The sequence below is a fragment of the Cervus canadensis genome, chromosome 17, assembly GCF_019320065.1.
Source record: "Cervus canadensis isolate Bull #8, Minnesota chromosome 17, ASM1932006v1, whole genome shotgun sequence".
NCBI lineage: Eukaryota > Metazoa > Chordata > Mammalia > Artiodactyla > Cervidae > Cervus > Cervus canadensis.
The window spans coordinates 12,385,316-12,398,213 of NC_057402.1; the positions used below are offsets into that span (position 1 = coordinate 12,385,316).

The window sequence follows — 12,898 nt, forward strand, 5'->3', positions numbered from 1 at the left end:
CTTGACATGAACAAAAAAGCCAATTTGGGGGCACAGAAACAAATAACTTGGAGGATCCCTTTTATAACTTGAGCTCAGCTAGTGCCGGTGGAAAGACAAATAAGACCTGGGGTTACTGCAGAAACCTTCCAGAGATGAGCACTGAAGGGGCTACATGTGGCCACTCAGACTAAACCACTCAAGAGGCCAAAGGCTCTTAAGATGCTGCTTTCCAGGAATTGTCCAAGTTGTTCAGGGTTCTCCTTCCCCTCTGGGTGGGCGAGGGTGGAAGTAACAAGGGTTCGCTCGGGGCCCTGTAAAGTGGTGGCTTGGCAGGATCGGAGGCTGGAGTGGAAGTAAGTTTCAAAGGCTGCAGCAAGGACTGTAAGTCAGCGAAGGAACAGCTGAGTCTGGGGGAGGTTTGAGCCTTGCACCAGGTCACAGGAGCAGCAGAGCCCTGGAGGGACAGAGTGGCAGGGACACCTGCTCTGACCAGGCCAAGGAAGGGTAATGGGGCCAGGAAGATGCCCCCCCAACCCCTGAGTCCCTGATGACCTTGAGCCTCAGGTCACTGGAGCTTTCTGGATGCCCACGTGTGACCATTAAATGCTGGAGCTGACGCTGGAGCTCCAGGCGGGACTGTCGGGCTCAAGCAGGACGGCAGAGGTGCAAACGCCCTGAGCCGGCACCACGCGGGCTGTTGCACTGCCATGATCACTGTCATTAAATAGCTTGGCCACACCAGCTCGAACTTTGAGGGACCATCACTGAGCCCACGCAACAGCCGATACGTCATCTGCTGGCACAGTCAACCACTCCAAGACCCACACCCTCCTCCTCACTAGCCAAGCTCCAGCTGAGGGTCCTGCGAAGGCAGCCACAGGAACCCCGAGTAATGAATGGCACTGTTAGCACAAAATAATGAGCCCAGAAACTTCAGGGCAATTCCACTGGAAACAGAAATCATTCCATGACTTGTTTCCCTTCTGCTTGCATGGGGGTAATAGAGAGATCAGCTCTAATTAGCAGTCCTAACAGCCTTTCAATTCAAGGGGCGGGCTGTCCGAGGACACCCAGGCTGCCCCACCCAGGTGCAGGGTGGCCAGACACCAGGAAATCCCTCGCCCTGGGCCACAGGGACCAGGCCTGGGCTCAGCATCCTGGCTTATTTGGGGACCTTCTTACCAGCTCCCAGAGGAAGAAGGGACTTGGCATGGTGTGTCCACCCTGGCATGCTGCCTGCATCGAGTCATGGGCCTATTAAACCTGGATGAGGAGAGAGGAGAGAGCTGCTCTGGGGTGGAGAGGCCACCCGAGGGGCCACCTGGGTGTGGGGTCAGCTAAGGGTGCAGGGCGCTGGCTGGATGCTGTCAGTCTGGGAGAAGGCCCCTTAGTTCCCAGCTCACGAGGGCGCTGGCCTCAGGCTGCCTGTGTGGGCCCCGGGGAAGCAGCTCAGAAAGTTCCAATGACGCATCACTGGAAGGAGAACTAAGGCCCCCTTGTGCAGACTTGGCCGGAACTCGGGGGTGGAAGGGGAGTGTGGGATGGAAGGGGAGGACTGGGAAAAGGCCAGCTCCGTCCCACCCGCAGTCCTGACCGGGCCCCCGCTCCAGGACCAAGTGGGTCTATTGAGAGAAAGAGACCCGGTCCCAGCAGTCAGTGTTACGGGATGGCCCGATCACTCTGTACAAGGGGGTCAGTACACAGACGACATGGAGGGGCCAGGGTGGGAGGGGCCAGGGTGGGAGGGGAGGGGCCAGGGTGGAGGGGCGGGGCCCTGGAAATGCCAGTCAGGGCAGCAACGTGCCTGTTCATCCCCAATAGCCCAGGGCACACAGTCATCCTCACACCTACTGGAGTGGCTCGCACCGTGTCCCCCAGAGAGACAAATCCAAATTCTAGCACCCAGCCCCCGTGAATATGACCTCACTTGGAAAAAGGATCTTTGTAGATGTAATTAAGGATGACATCATTCTGGATTTCATGTTAGTTGCTCAGTTGTGTCTGACTCCTTGTGACCTCATAGACTGTACCCTGCCAGGCTCCTCTGTCCACAGGATTCTCTAGGCAAGAATATTGGAGTGGGTTGCTGTTCCCTTCTCCAGGGGATCTTCCCAACCCAGGAATCAAACCCAGCTGTCCTGCATTGCAGGCAGATTCTTTACTGTCTGAGCAACCAGAGAAGCTCTCTGGATTTAGGGTGGACCCTAAATTCAGTGAGAGGTGTTCTCATAGAAAGACATAGAGGAATTCTCTGGCTTCAGTGGTTAGGGCTCTGAGCTTCCACTGCAGGAGGCAGGGGTTCTCAGTTTAGGGAACTAAGATCCTGCATGCAGCAGCCCCCAAAACAGACACAGAGATGCAAGAAAATCACATGAAGGCAGGGAAGAAAGTAGAGGATTGATGGCCACCACCAGAGGCTGGAGAGAGGCACGGCTCCTATTTTCTCTCAGAGCTTCCAGACAGAACCAACCCTGCTGACCCCTTGGTCTTGAACTTCTGGCCTCCAGAACCATGACAAAATACATTTCTGTTGTTAATAGCTGCAAGGTTCGTGATGACTTGCTCCTGCAGCTCTTGGAAACTAACACATCTACCTGATAGTCCATGTAAAGATGAGGACACTGAAGCACAGAAAGATTGAACAGCTCATCCAAGGCCGTGCGTGTGCGCTCAGCCATGTCTGACTCTTTGCAACACTTTGGACTGTAGCCCACCAGACTCCTCTGTCCATGGGGATTTTTCAGGCAAGAATACTGGAGTGGGTTGCCATTTCCTCTCCAGGCGATCTTCCCCACCCAGGTATCAAACTCTCGGTTCCTGGGGCTCCTGCATGGCAGGTGGATTCTTCGCCCGCTGAGCTGTCAGGGAAGCCCAAGTTCACACAGCCTCTAAGTGGCAGAGCTGGGCTTCAAATCTGGATAATCTGGATCCAGAGTCTGGGCTAATAACCTCTACACTATTCTGGTTCTTGAAGAAACTTTAAAAATTTCCCATGCATATGTATCCTTATAGTACTTGGCAAAGAAAGTGCTCATTAAAGTTTGTTGACCCATTTGTAATTTATATAAACACAGAGACAGAGAAATATAAACATACACAGAAATAATGTCCTGAAAGCTCTGTATGACATCATTCAGTTCAGTTCAGTCACTCAGTCGTGTCCGACTCTTTGCAACCCCATGAATCGCAGCAAGCCAGGCCTCCCTGTCCATCACCAACTCCAACTCCCAGAGTCCACTCAAACTCATGTCCATCGAGTCAATGATGCCATCCAGCCATCTCATCCTCTGTTGTCCCCTTCTCCTCCTGCCCCCAACCCCTCCCAGCATCAGGGTCTTTTCCAATGAGTCAACTCTTCGCATGAGGTGGCCAAAGTATTGGAGTTTCAGCTTCAGCATCAGTCCTTCCAATGAACACCCAGGACTGATCTCCTTTAGGATGGACTGGTTGGATCTCCTTGCAGTCCAAGGGACTCTCAAGAATCTTCTCCAACACCACAGTTCAAAAGCATCAATTTTTCGGCACTCAGCTTTCTTCACAGTCCAACTCTCACATCCATACATGACTACTGGAAAAACCATAGCCTTGACTAGATATGGACCTTTGTTGGCAAAGTAATGTCTCTGCTTTTTAATATGCTATCTAGGTTGGTCATAACTTTCCTTCCAAGGAGTAAGCATCTTTTAATTTCATGGCTGCTATCACCATCTGCAGTGATTTTGAAGCCCAGAAAAATAAAGTCTGACACTGTTTCCACTGTTTCCCCATCTATTTCCCACGAAGTGATGGGACCAATGACATCATTAAGAACTGTTATTTCTGAGAAGTGCATGCAGGGGGGTTGTTTCAAATTTTCATGCCAATTATGCATTGCTTATATGATTAAAATCATCTTAAAATCAACCACTGTGTGGAAATACACTGGTTTGTCACATAAATGTGTGGAGAGCTGGTGGCTTTGGGGTCTCCTGGGCCGGCTTGGTGGTCATTTCACACACTGCAAAGCCAGCTCCGCACTGACTCACTCAGAGGATATTTGCCTGTCTAACCACACTCACCCCCAGTCTCCTCTTCCGTGAAATGGGGAGTAAGTATAACAGGCAGAGAGGGTTTCCCTCGGGAGTAGAGGAGATGCACACACTGTGTGCTATTATCCTGGGAGTGATTGACAGTAAACCTCTAAGAGCCATAACTGAATTGCCTGGTGGGGCTCCATGCCCAAGCTGAGCTTCCAGAAGTCCAAAGCCTCCCTCCTTTTGAAGTGGCAGCTATTTCTCGAGCTGGGGCAAAACTGTCCAGAGGCCCCAGGGGTGTTTTCCTCATGTCTGATCCTGGAGAACCAGCTGAGCCTTGATACTCCCGACAGGGGTGGGGGGGGGAGTCACTCATGGCTGTCTCCACCCACCTTCTCCCTACAATTAGAGACTTGGTGGTCATTTCACATCCCACGTAGCCCAAAGATGAAAAACTTGGACTCACGCAGTCTCAGGCCCAGCCCTGCCACATCTGGCCATGTGACCCAGGGTGAGGTTTTTAACCTCTGTGGGCCTCAGTCTTCTCATCTGTGCAGTGGAGCTGGTAATCCCTGCCACATGTAATGTGCATGAAGCAGCATCAGACACACAAGAACACCTCGAATACATCATTATTCTCACTGGCCTAACCACACATGTGGTCCTGCCCTGTTTCTCCTACGCACACCAACATGAGAAATGACCTGGGATAGGTGAGAACCCAGTGCTCAGCCCCCCGAATGCCACCAGCATGCCAAGGAGGAGAAGCACCCCACGAGAACAAAAACAGCTGCGCCTGCTCTGAAAGACTGTCAAAATCCAAAAGAGGGGTGCTGTAGCCAGGCCCCAGCAGCCCCACTCCCAGGACACACACAGGGATAAGGAGGCAATTGATAAAGGAAGCACTTAGAGTGAGAGGAAATGGGACCAACCAATGTCCATCCATGAGAAAATGATAAATAAGTTGTGATTCTTCCACCCTGGACTATCACACAGCTGCTAAAAGTTAGGAACCAATTGCTATTGGGTGAAATCTCAAAATTCTGTCAGTTGCACTGATGTTAATTTCCTGATATTGATCCTTGTGCTGAGGTTATGTAAGAGAATGGCCATGTTTGGGAAACATTCACAGACATATATGCAAGTAAAGAAGCACAATGCCTGTAACTTACTCTCACACCATTCAGAAAAAGTGAAGAAGAGAAAACCAACAGTTGTGATAAAATGTTCATAACTGATAAATCTGACTGAAGACTGTAATACAGGAATTCACTGTACTACTCCAGTAACTTTTCTGGGAGTCTGAAGTTATTTTAAAAGAAAAAGTTAAGAAGTTTTAAAATCAAACAAACCAAAATCCCAACGTTGAATGAAATAAGCAAATTACAGAAGGTATGAAAACACTTATATAAAGTGTAAAAGTGTACACAACAGTTCTATGTTTTTTGTAAATACACAGGCACACCAAATCCAGGACAATGGTGACCTCTGAGGAGCTGGAAGAAAATGGGATCTGGGAACTGTGTGAAGGAGGCTTTGGCCAGTTCTGTAATGATTTATTTATTTTTAAAATGTCAGAAACATGCACCTTCTCCCAAGGTCCTCCAGAACATGCCACAAGCCCAGGCATTGTAGAGCGGGGGTCTTAGGATGTTACTGAGTCCAAACTCACTCTGCTTGCTGCACAACAGGCCGATGAATCGAGGTGTTGAGACAAGGAATATGCCTTTAATCAGAAAGCCGGCTGACCAAGAAGATGGCAGACTAATGTCTTAAAATAACCATTTGTCGGGGTCTGGATGCCAGCTTCTTTTACAGAACCAGAGAGAACTGGTGAGGAAGTAAGTTAAAAGGCAGAATAGAGAGGGAGAAGCATTGAGGAAGTGAAGTATTAATACAAAGGGCCATCAGTCTTAAAAAACATCTCGGGGAATGGGCTAGCATGTGGAAGGGGTGTGTTAATCTTTCCTACAGCCATTCACAGATAGGTAGGGTGAGATTATCTTCCTAATAGCTGAACAAAGGCTAACAATTATTCCCACAATTGCTTGGTGACTCAGATAGTAAAGAATCCACCTGCAATGCAGGAGACTGGGGTTCCATCCCTGAGTCAGGAATATCCCCTGGAGAAGGGAATGGCAGCCCACTCCAGTATTCTTGCCTGGAAAATTCCACGGGCAGAGGAGCCTGGCAGGCTATAGTCCACGGAGTCACAAAGAGTCAGACACAACTGAGTGACTTATACACATACAGTCCAACAGTCAAGCAGAGGGGCAGGGTCCTCTGAGGCAGGCCATTATGTATAGTTATAATGGTGGTGCTGGGGTAAAGACCCTGCATGTCAATGCAAAAGACAAAAGAGACTCGGGTTTGATCCCTGAGTTGGGAAGATTCCCTCAAGGAGGGCGTGGCAACCCACTCCAGTATTCCTGCCTGGAGAATCCCATGGACAGAGGAGCCTGGCGGGCTACAGTCCATGGGGTTGTAAAGAGTCGGACATGACTGAAGTGACTGAGCATGCACATAACAAAAGCAATGAAAAGCAAGTCAAAGAAACAGTTCCAACATGGAGTCAGAACTGGTTCTTCTCTGCAACAAAACCACCTAAGGCCTGTCCCTTCTGCCAGGCCAGTTCCTCTGGGATGACCCCCATTGTTTGTTTTTCTTGGCATTTTTCAGAAAGTTCTGGAGCCTGAGGGCCTGTGTTGAAAGGTAATCGAGATGAGTCCATCCAAAGAATCAGGCCCTGGGGGACTTTAAGGAAAATCTCCTGAGAGCTGCGTCAGCAGAGCAGAAGCCAGAGAAGGTCACTGGGGCTGTGTCTCCGCACTGTGGCAGCCACAAGCCTTGGGCCAAGGAGCAGCAGCTGATGCCAGAGTGAGTGACAGCTTGGAGTTCTGACTACAGGTGAAGATGCCAACAGGAACATGCAAGACGGGCGGCAGGTATCTGGAGCCAGGAGAACTCCTTCCGAGGCCCCGGTGCTATGAACAAACACCCACCCTGGGCTCAGTGTCCCCCACTGTAAACAGGGAGACTAGGCCACTGATGAAATTAAAATTCATATTTTAGGGCAAGATGAGGAAATTGAAAACAACCCAATCTATTTATTTTTGGTCTTCGTTGCTGCACTGAGTTTTCTCTAGTTGCAGCGAGTGGGGGCTACTCTCTATTAATAGCTGGGATGCATGAGTTTCTCATTATGCTCTGGAGTTGTGGCACGTGAGCTCAGCAGTTGTGACAAATGGGCTTAGTTGCTCGGAGGCATGTGGGATCTTCCCAGACCAGGGATCAAAGCTGTGTCCCCAGCATTGGCAGGCAGATTCTTTACCAGTGAGCCACCAGGGAAGCCCGAGATGAGAAAATTTAAACATAAAATTTTTCCTTGCCAGTTTGTACCTCCTTCCTCCCCTTTAGGGTGTGTTGTGCAACCGCATTAAGCAGACCTCCCTAGGTGATAACATTCCTTCTTTAATCTTGTAAGGGGCCACGATGACCCATGACCCACTACACACTTTGTAGTGTAGATCTGGACTGTGTAACCTGTCAATAACTTAGGTATGGCCCTTCGTCTCAAAAACTTACATAGCTGGGCTCTGACCTCTAAAAGGGTGGAACAATTCTCAGAGCTTTCTGAAAGATGGTCTCCTAGATTATAATGCTCAGGTTGGCTCAAATAAAAATTTTCATTTCTTTCTAGATCAACTATATTTTTAAAAGATGTATTTATTTCTGGCTGCACTGGGTCTACTCTTTGTTGCAGTGTTCAGGCTTCTCACTGCAGAGGTTTCTCTCATTGCAGAGCACAGTCTCTAGGCATGTGGGCTCAGGAGTTGTGGTCCACGGGCTTAGTTGTCCTGCAGCATGTGGACCAGGGATTGAACCCGAGTCCCCTGCACTGGCAGGTGGATTCTTTACTGCTGAGCCACCAGGGAAGCCCCAAAATCACTTATTGATTAATTCTTTCATCTACACCACTTGCCTCAAAGGTCATGGGACAGGGTATGGAAGAACCCAGCCACAGGGGACACTTAAGTGGTAACTCCCAGATGAGATGAAGAGCTCAAGACAGTTCATGGAAGAAGCCAAGGCTCATCAAATCCTTGGGCAGAGAAGGCGAACCCGCTGGTGAAGGAGGGGAATCTAGGAACTTTGTGGATGGATGAGCATGAAACCAAGGCCCCTGGGAACTGAGCTTCCCTGATGAGTTTATGATTAACCTCTCTATCCAAAACTTTATTCCTTTTCTTGTCTGCCCCTGTTCCCCTCAGGATTGAGAAAAGGGGGAAGTGAAACTGAGAAGGACACTTTGGGGCCTTCCTGGGTACAAAAGCCCCTCGTTGTCCCCGGTTTCTTGTTTGTAGAAAAAGGCTTTGATCTCCTAGCCTTCCCTGAGTTCCAAAGAGCAGACTTAAGCAGTCAGGACTTAGGGAAGTGAGGGAATGCAGAAACAAAGGGAAAGCAGTCAATCAAGAAACGCAATGACAACTTAACAGTTCAGTGATAAAAAAAAAGTGTCCTAGTCCCTCCTTAAGGGATACACAGAACAATCTGATGCATATCTTTGAGTTGTCTGCGGAAACTAAGATCAGCCACCCAGGTAAAGGATGGTCACTACATGCTGATCATAAGCACAGAGACTCCAGACTGGCAGGAACCAGGTTGATGACGGAGATTCATTCCCAAAACATCACCCTGTTGCCTCACCACCAGCCAATCAGAAGAAAGTCCCTGAGCTGCTGTTCTCAACACAAATATTGCCTTAAAAACCTCTCCCTGAAAGCCACTGGGAACTTTGGGTCGTCCTTTTGAGCATTAGCTGCTCATGCAGTTTGCTTGCCACCTGAAGTAAATGTTGGACTTTCCTTCACTACAACCTGGGGTCAGTAGATTGGCCTTGCTGCACGTGGGAGAGCGGACCCACGTTCTGCGGAGTAACAAGCACTCCAAAAGACCTGTTGGAGCAGTTGGCTTGGATCAGTGATGTGCTGCTAAGCACATGTCCGTGACAAAAAAAAAAAGTCCTGGTGTGTAGTGAATGAGGATTGCCATGGCTGTAAGTATTCCCACCACTGCTAATAAGAAGGTATCGATGATTTAACAACTAGCATAAAATTTCTGAATATTGAACAAGACTTTGTAAGCCATCAGCTGTCCTCTATCTCAGAGGTTCCCCTGACACTGGAGTCCTCTGTACCATCCCAATATGTAGCTGTATCTGTTTGAAGACCTCTAATGACAGGGAGCTCACTACTTCACTGGGCAAGTCATTCTGAGAAGCAGTCCTCAATTTCTATTGGGATGAAATCTGTTCCTCTGAATCCTTCCTCTTCTTTTTCTACCCCTTATAAGGCCACAGGGACAACACGCCTCATCCCCACGCAGCCCTTCAACTATGCAGAGAAGACCAGCACAACTCCTCCCCTGATTCTCTAGGGTCAGCTCTTCTCTAGGTTGATCAGCATCCCCTCTCCTTATGGTATCCACAGGTAACATTTACCAGCTTTTCCCCTGTGTCTGACACTGAGCCACACATTGGTTTACACACAGTCTCCATGAATTTGCATATGAAGTGTTTTGTTTTCTAGTAATATTTTAAGGTGTACACTGAAATAGTTTTTAATACAATCACAGAATCATGCAACTATCACTGCAATTCATTTTAGGACATTTTCACCATCCCAACAAGGAATCCGTCCTCATTAACTGTCATTCCCCATTTCCTCCTAATGCCCCAGCCGGTGTCAACCACTAAACCATTTTCTGTCTTTATAGGCTTGCCTTCTGATATTCCCCATACAGAATCGTACAGTGTGTGGTCTTTTATATTTAGTTTCTTTCACTTGACATAATGTTTTTAAAGTTCACCCAGGCTTCCCTAGTGGCTCAGACAGTAAAGAATCTGCCTGCAATGCCGGAAACTCAGGTTCGATCCCTGATGGGGAAGATGCCCTGGAGAAAGTCATGGCAACCCACTCCAGTATTCTTGCCTGGAGAATTCCATGGACAGAAGAGCCTGGTGGGCTACAGTCCATGGGGTCGCAAAGAGTCACTAGCACTTTCACGTTCACACTGTCACAACTTACATAATGCATCAGCACTTCATTTCTTTCTTTTTTAAAAATTATTTATCTATTTTTGGCTACGCTGAGTCTTCACTGCTGTGTGGACTCTTCTCTTGTTGCAGCTAGTGGGGGCTACTCTCTAGTTGTGGTGTGAGGGCTTCTTTTGGTGTGGAGCATGGGTTCTAGGGCACGTGGGCTCCGTAGTTGCAGCTCCTGGGCTCTAGAGCACAGGCTCAGTAATTGCGGCACACAGGCTGAGTTGCTCCATGGCATGTGGGATCTTCTCGGCCCAAGGATCAAACCCATGTCTCTTGGATTGGCAGGTGGATTCTCTTTATTTTTTCAGGTGGATTCTTTACCACTGAGTCACCAGGAAAGCTCCAGTGCTTCATTTCTTTTTAGTGCCAAATAGTATTGCATTGTATGGACATAGCACATTGTACTGGCCCTATTAGTTGATGGATATTTGGGTTCTTCCACTTTCTGGCCATTATGAATAATGCTGCTGATATTCACATATGAGTTTTTGTATAGACATTGTTTTCAATTCTCTTGGGTATATACCTAAGATTAGAATTGCTGGGTCATATGGTAACTCTGTCTACAGCCATACCACCCTGAATGCGCTGGATCTCATTTGATCTCGGAAGCTAAGCAGGGTCAGGCCTGGTTAGTACTTGGATGGGAGAACTCCTGGGAATACTGGGTGCTGTTGGCTTGGGCTTCCCTGGTGGCTCAGTTGGTAAAGGATCCGCCTGCAATGTGGGAGACCTGGGTTCGATCCCTGGGTTGGGAAGATCCCTGGAGAAAGGAACAGCTACCCACTCCAGTATTCTGGCCTGGAGAATTCCATGGACTATATAGTCCATGGGGCCACAAAGAGTCACTCGACTTTCATGGTTACTCTGTATTTAGCATGTGAAGAACTGCCAGACTGTTTTTCCAAAATGGCTAAAGAATTTACAATCCACTGACAATGTGGGGGGGGGTCCCAATTTCTCCACATTCTTATCAACACTTGTTATTATCATTTTGAAATATTTATTATTTATTTATTTGGCTGCATTGGATCTTCATTGTGGCATGTGGAATCTTCGCTCTTCGTTGAGGCATGTAGGATCTTTAGTGCAGTGTGAGAACTCTTAATTGTGGCATACGGGATCTAGTTTCCTGACCAGTGATTGAACCCAGGGCCCCTGAATTGGAAGCGCAGAGTCTTAGGCACTGGACCACCAGGGAAGTCCCATTATTAGCTATCTTTTTTGTTATAGCCATCCTAGTGGGTTTAAAGTTGTATTTCATTGTGTTTCTTTCTTCCAGTTTTACTGCAGTATAACTGACATACATCATTGTATAAGTGTAAGGTGTACAGGATAATGATCTGGCTAACTTACATCATGAGACGATCGTCACAAAAGTTCAGAATGAATGTCTCATTGTGATTTTGATTTACATTTCTCTGATGTAAAACTACGCTGAGAATCTTAATTATTGATGATTTGTAGATATTCTCTAGAAAAATGTTTTTTTCAGATTCTTTGCCTGTTCTAGAATTAGATTATCTTTTTATTATTGAGTTGTAAGTTCTTTATATATCCTATATTTAAGTGTCTTATAAGGTGTTCGATTTGCAAATATTTTCTCCCATTCTGTGGGTTGTCTTTTTTAACTTTCCTGATGAAAAGATGAAGGTGTCCTTTGAAACACAAAAGTTTTTAATTTTGGTGAGATCCAATTTACCTATTTTCTATTTGGTTGCTTGTACTTTTGGTGTCATAGCTAAGAAACCAACACCTAATTCAAGATCATGAAGATTTACCCCTGTCTTCTTCTGAGACCTTTTACACTTAGGTCTTTGTTTCATTTTGAATTAATTTTTGAATATGATGTGAGACAGGGTCCAACCTCCTCCTTTTGCATTTGGATATCCTGTTGTCCCAGCAGCATCTATTGTAAAGACTATTCTTTCCCCATCGAATTTTCTTTGCAACCATGTTGAAAATCAATTGACCATAAATTATGGAGTGGTTTTGAACCCCTTCATTGTACTGTTTTTATCCCCCTGAGCGTGCTGCGTATCCTTCTGTCTTTCTACCTCTGAAATGTAGAGTCTCAAGCTAGGAAATAACTTCCCAGGTGTGTCCTGAGCAGCTCATAAAGGAGCGTGACCATCACCTCTCTCAATCTAGACAGTCTACTCCTGTTAACATGACCTAAAACAGCTCAGCTTTTCTGAAGCTACGTATACAACATTCTTGGGGAACTATGGGCAAAATTTTTGAATTCTGAGCTTGGGATCACAATGTGGAGATAAAGGGAAATAAAGAGCTTAGGAGATGAGTAATTTCATGCAGATACTGTTTTCATCAGGGTAATGGGTACAACTCAAAGGAAATGACACAGCTCAGACTCAAGAGATCATGGTCTGGTTGTGTTGTTCACCCCGAGACCTTTGGCCACTCACTTCCCGTCTCCAGGCTCAGCGGCTTCTTCAGTAAAATGAGAAGACTGCTGTAGATTTGGAATGGCAAGTAGGTTGAATTTCCCTGTGAACTCCAGTTGATGGGCAGCAGCTGCCCAGACTGTTATGCTAAAGTCTCGGCAGAGAAAGTCTGCTGGGATCGCCTAGTGTTGTCAGCCATGGGCTGGGTACTGGGCTATGCATTGTCTGAGCGTGGACGAGACCAAAGTCTGCGGTTCCTTCTAGCACTATGCATTCCGTGATTCTGCGACTCACCCGACCCCTAGCTCATACCATCTGAAGTCTCTCTGCCAAGCCAGGCTGGCTCCGGCCCAGCAGACAGTCTGAGAGAAGGTAGGCAGCCAGGCCAGCTTCTC

At 47.5% G+C, this 12,898-nt stretch overlaps 1 protein-coding gene and 1 pseudogene across 2 annotated transcripts in view; one reads left to right on the forward strand and one right to left on the reverse strand.

Moving 5' to 3' along the window:
* RIN3 (Ras and Rab interactor 3) overlaps positions 1 to 12,898 on the reverse strand; it is a 133,081-nt gene that overhangs the window by 95,885 nt on the left and 24,298 nt on the right. The window lies entirely within an intron of this gene.
* Positions 10,660 to 10,778, forward strand: LOC122419821 (annotated as a pseudogene).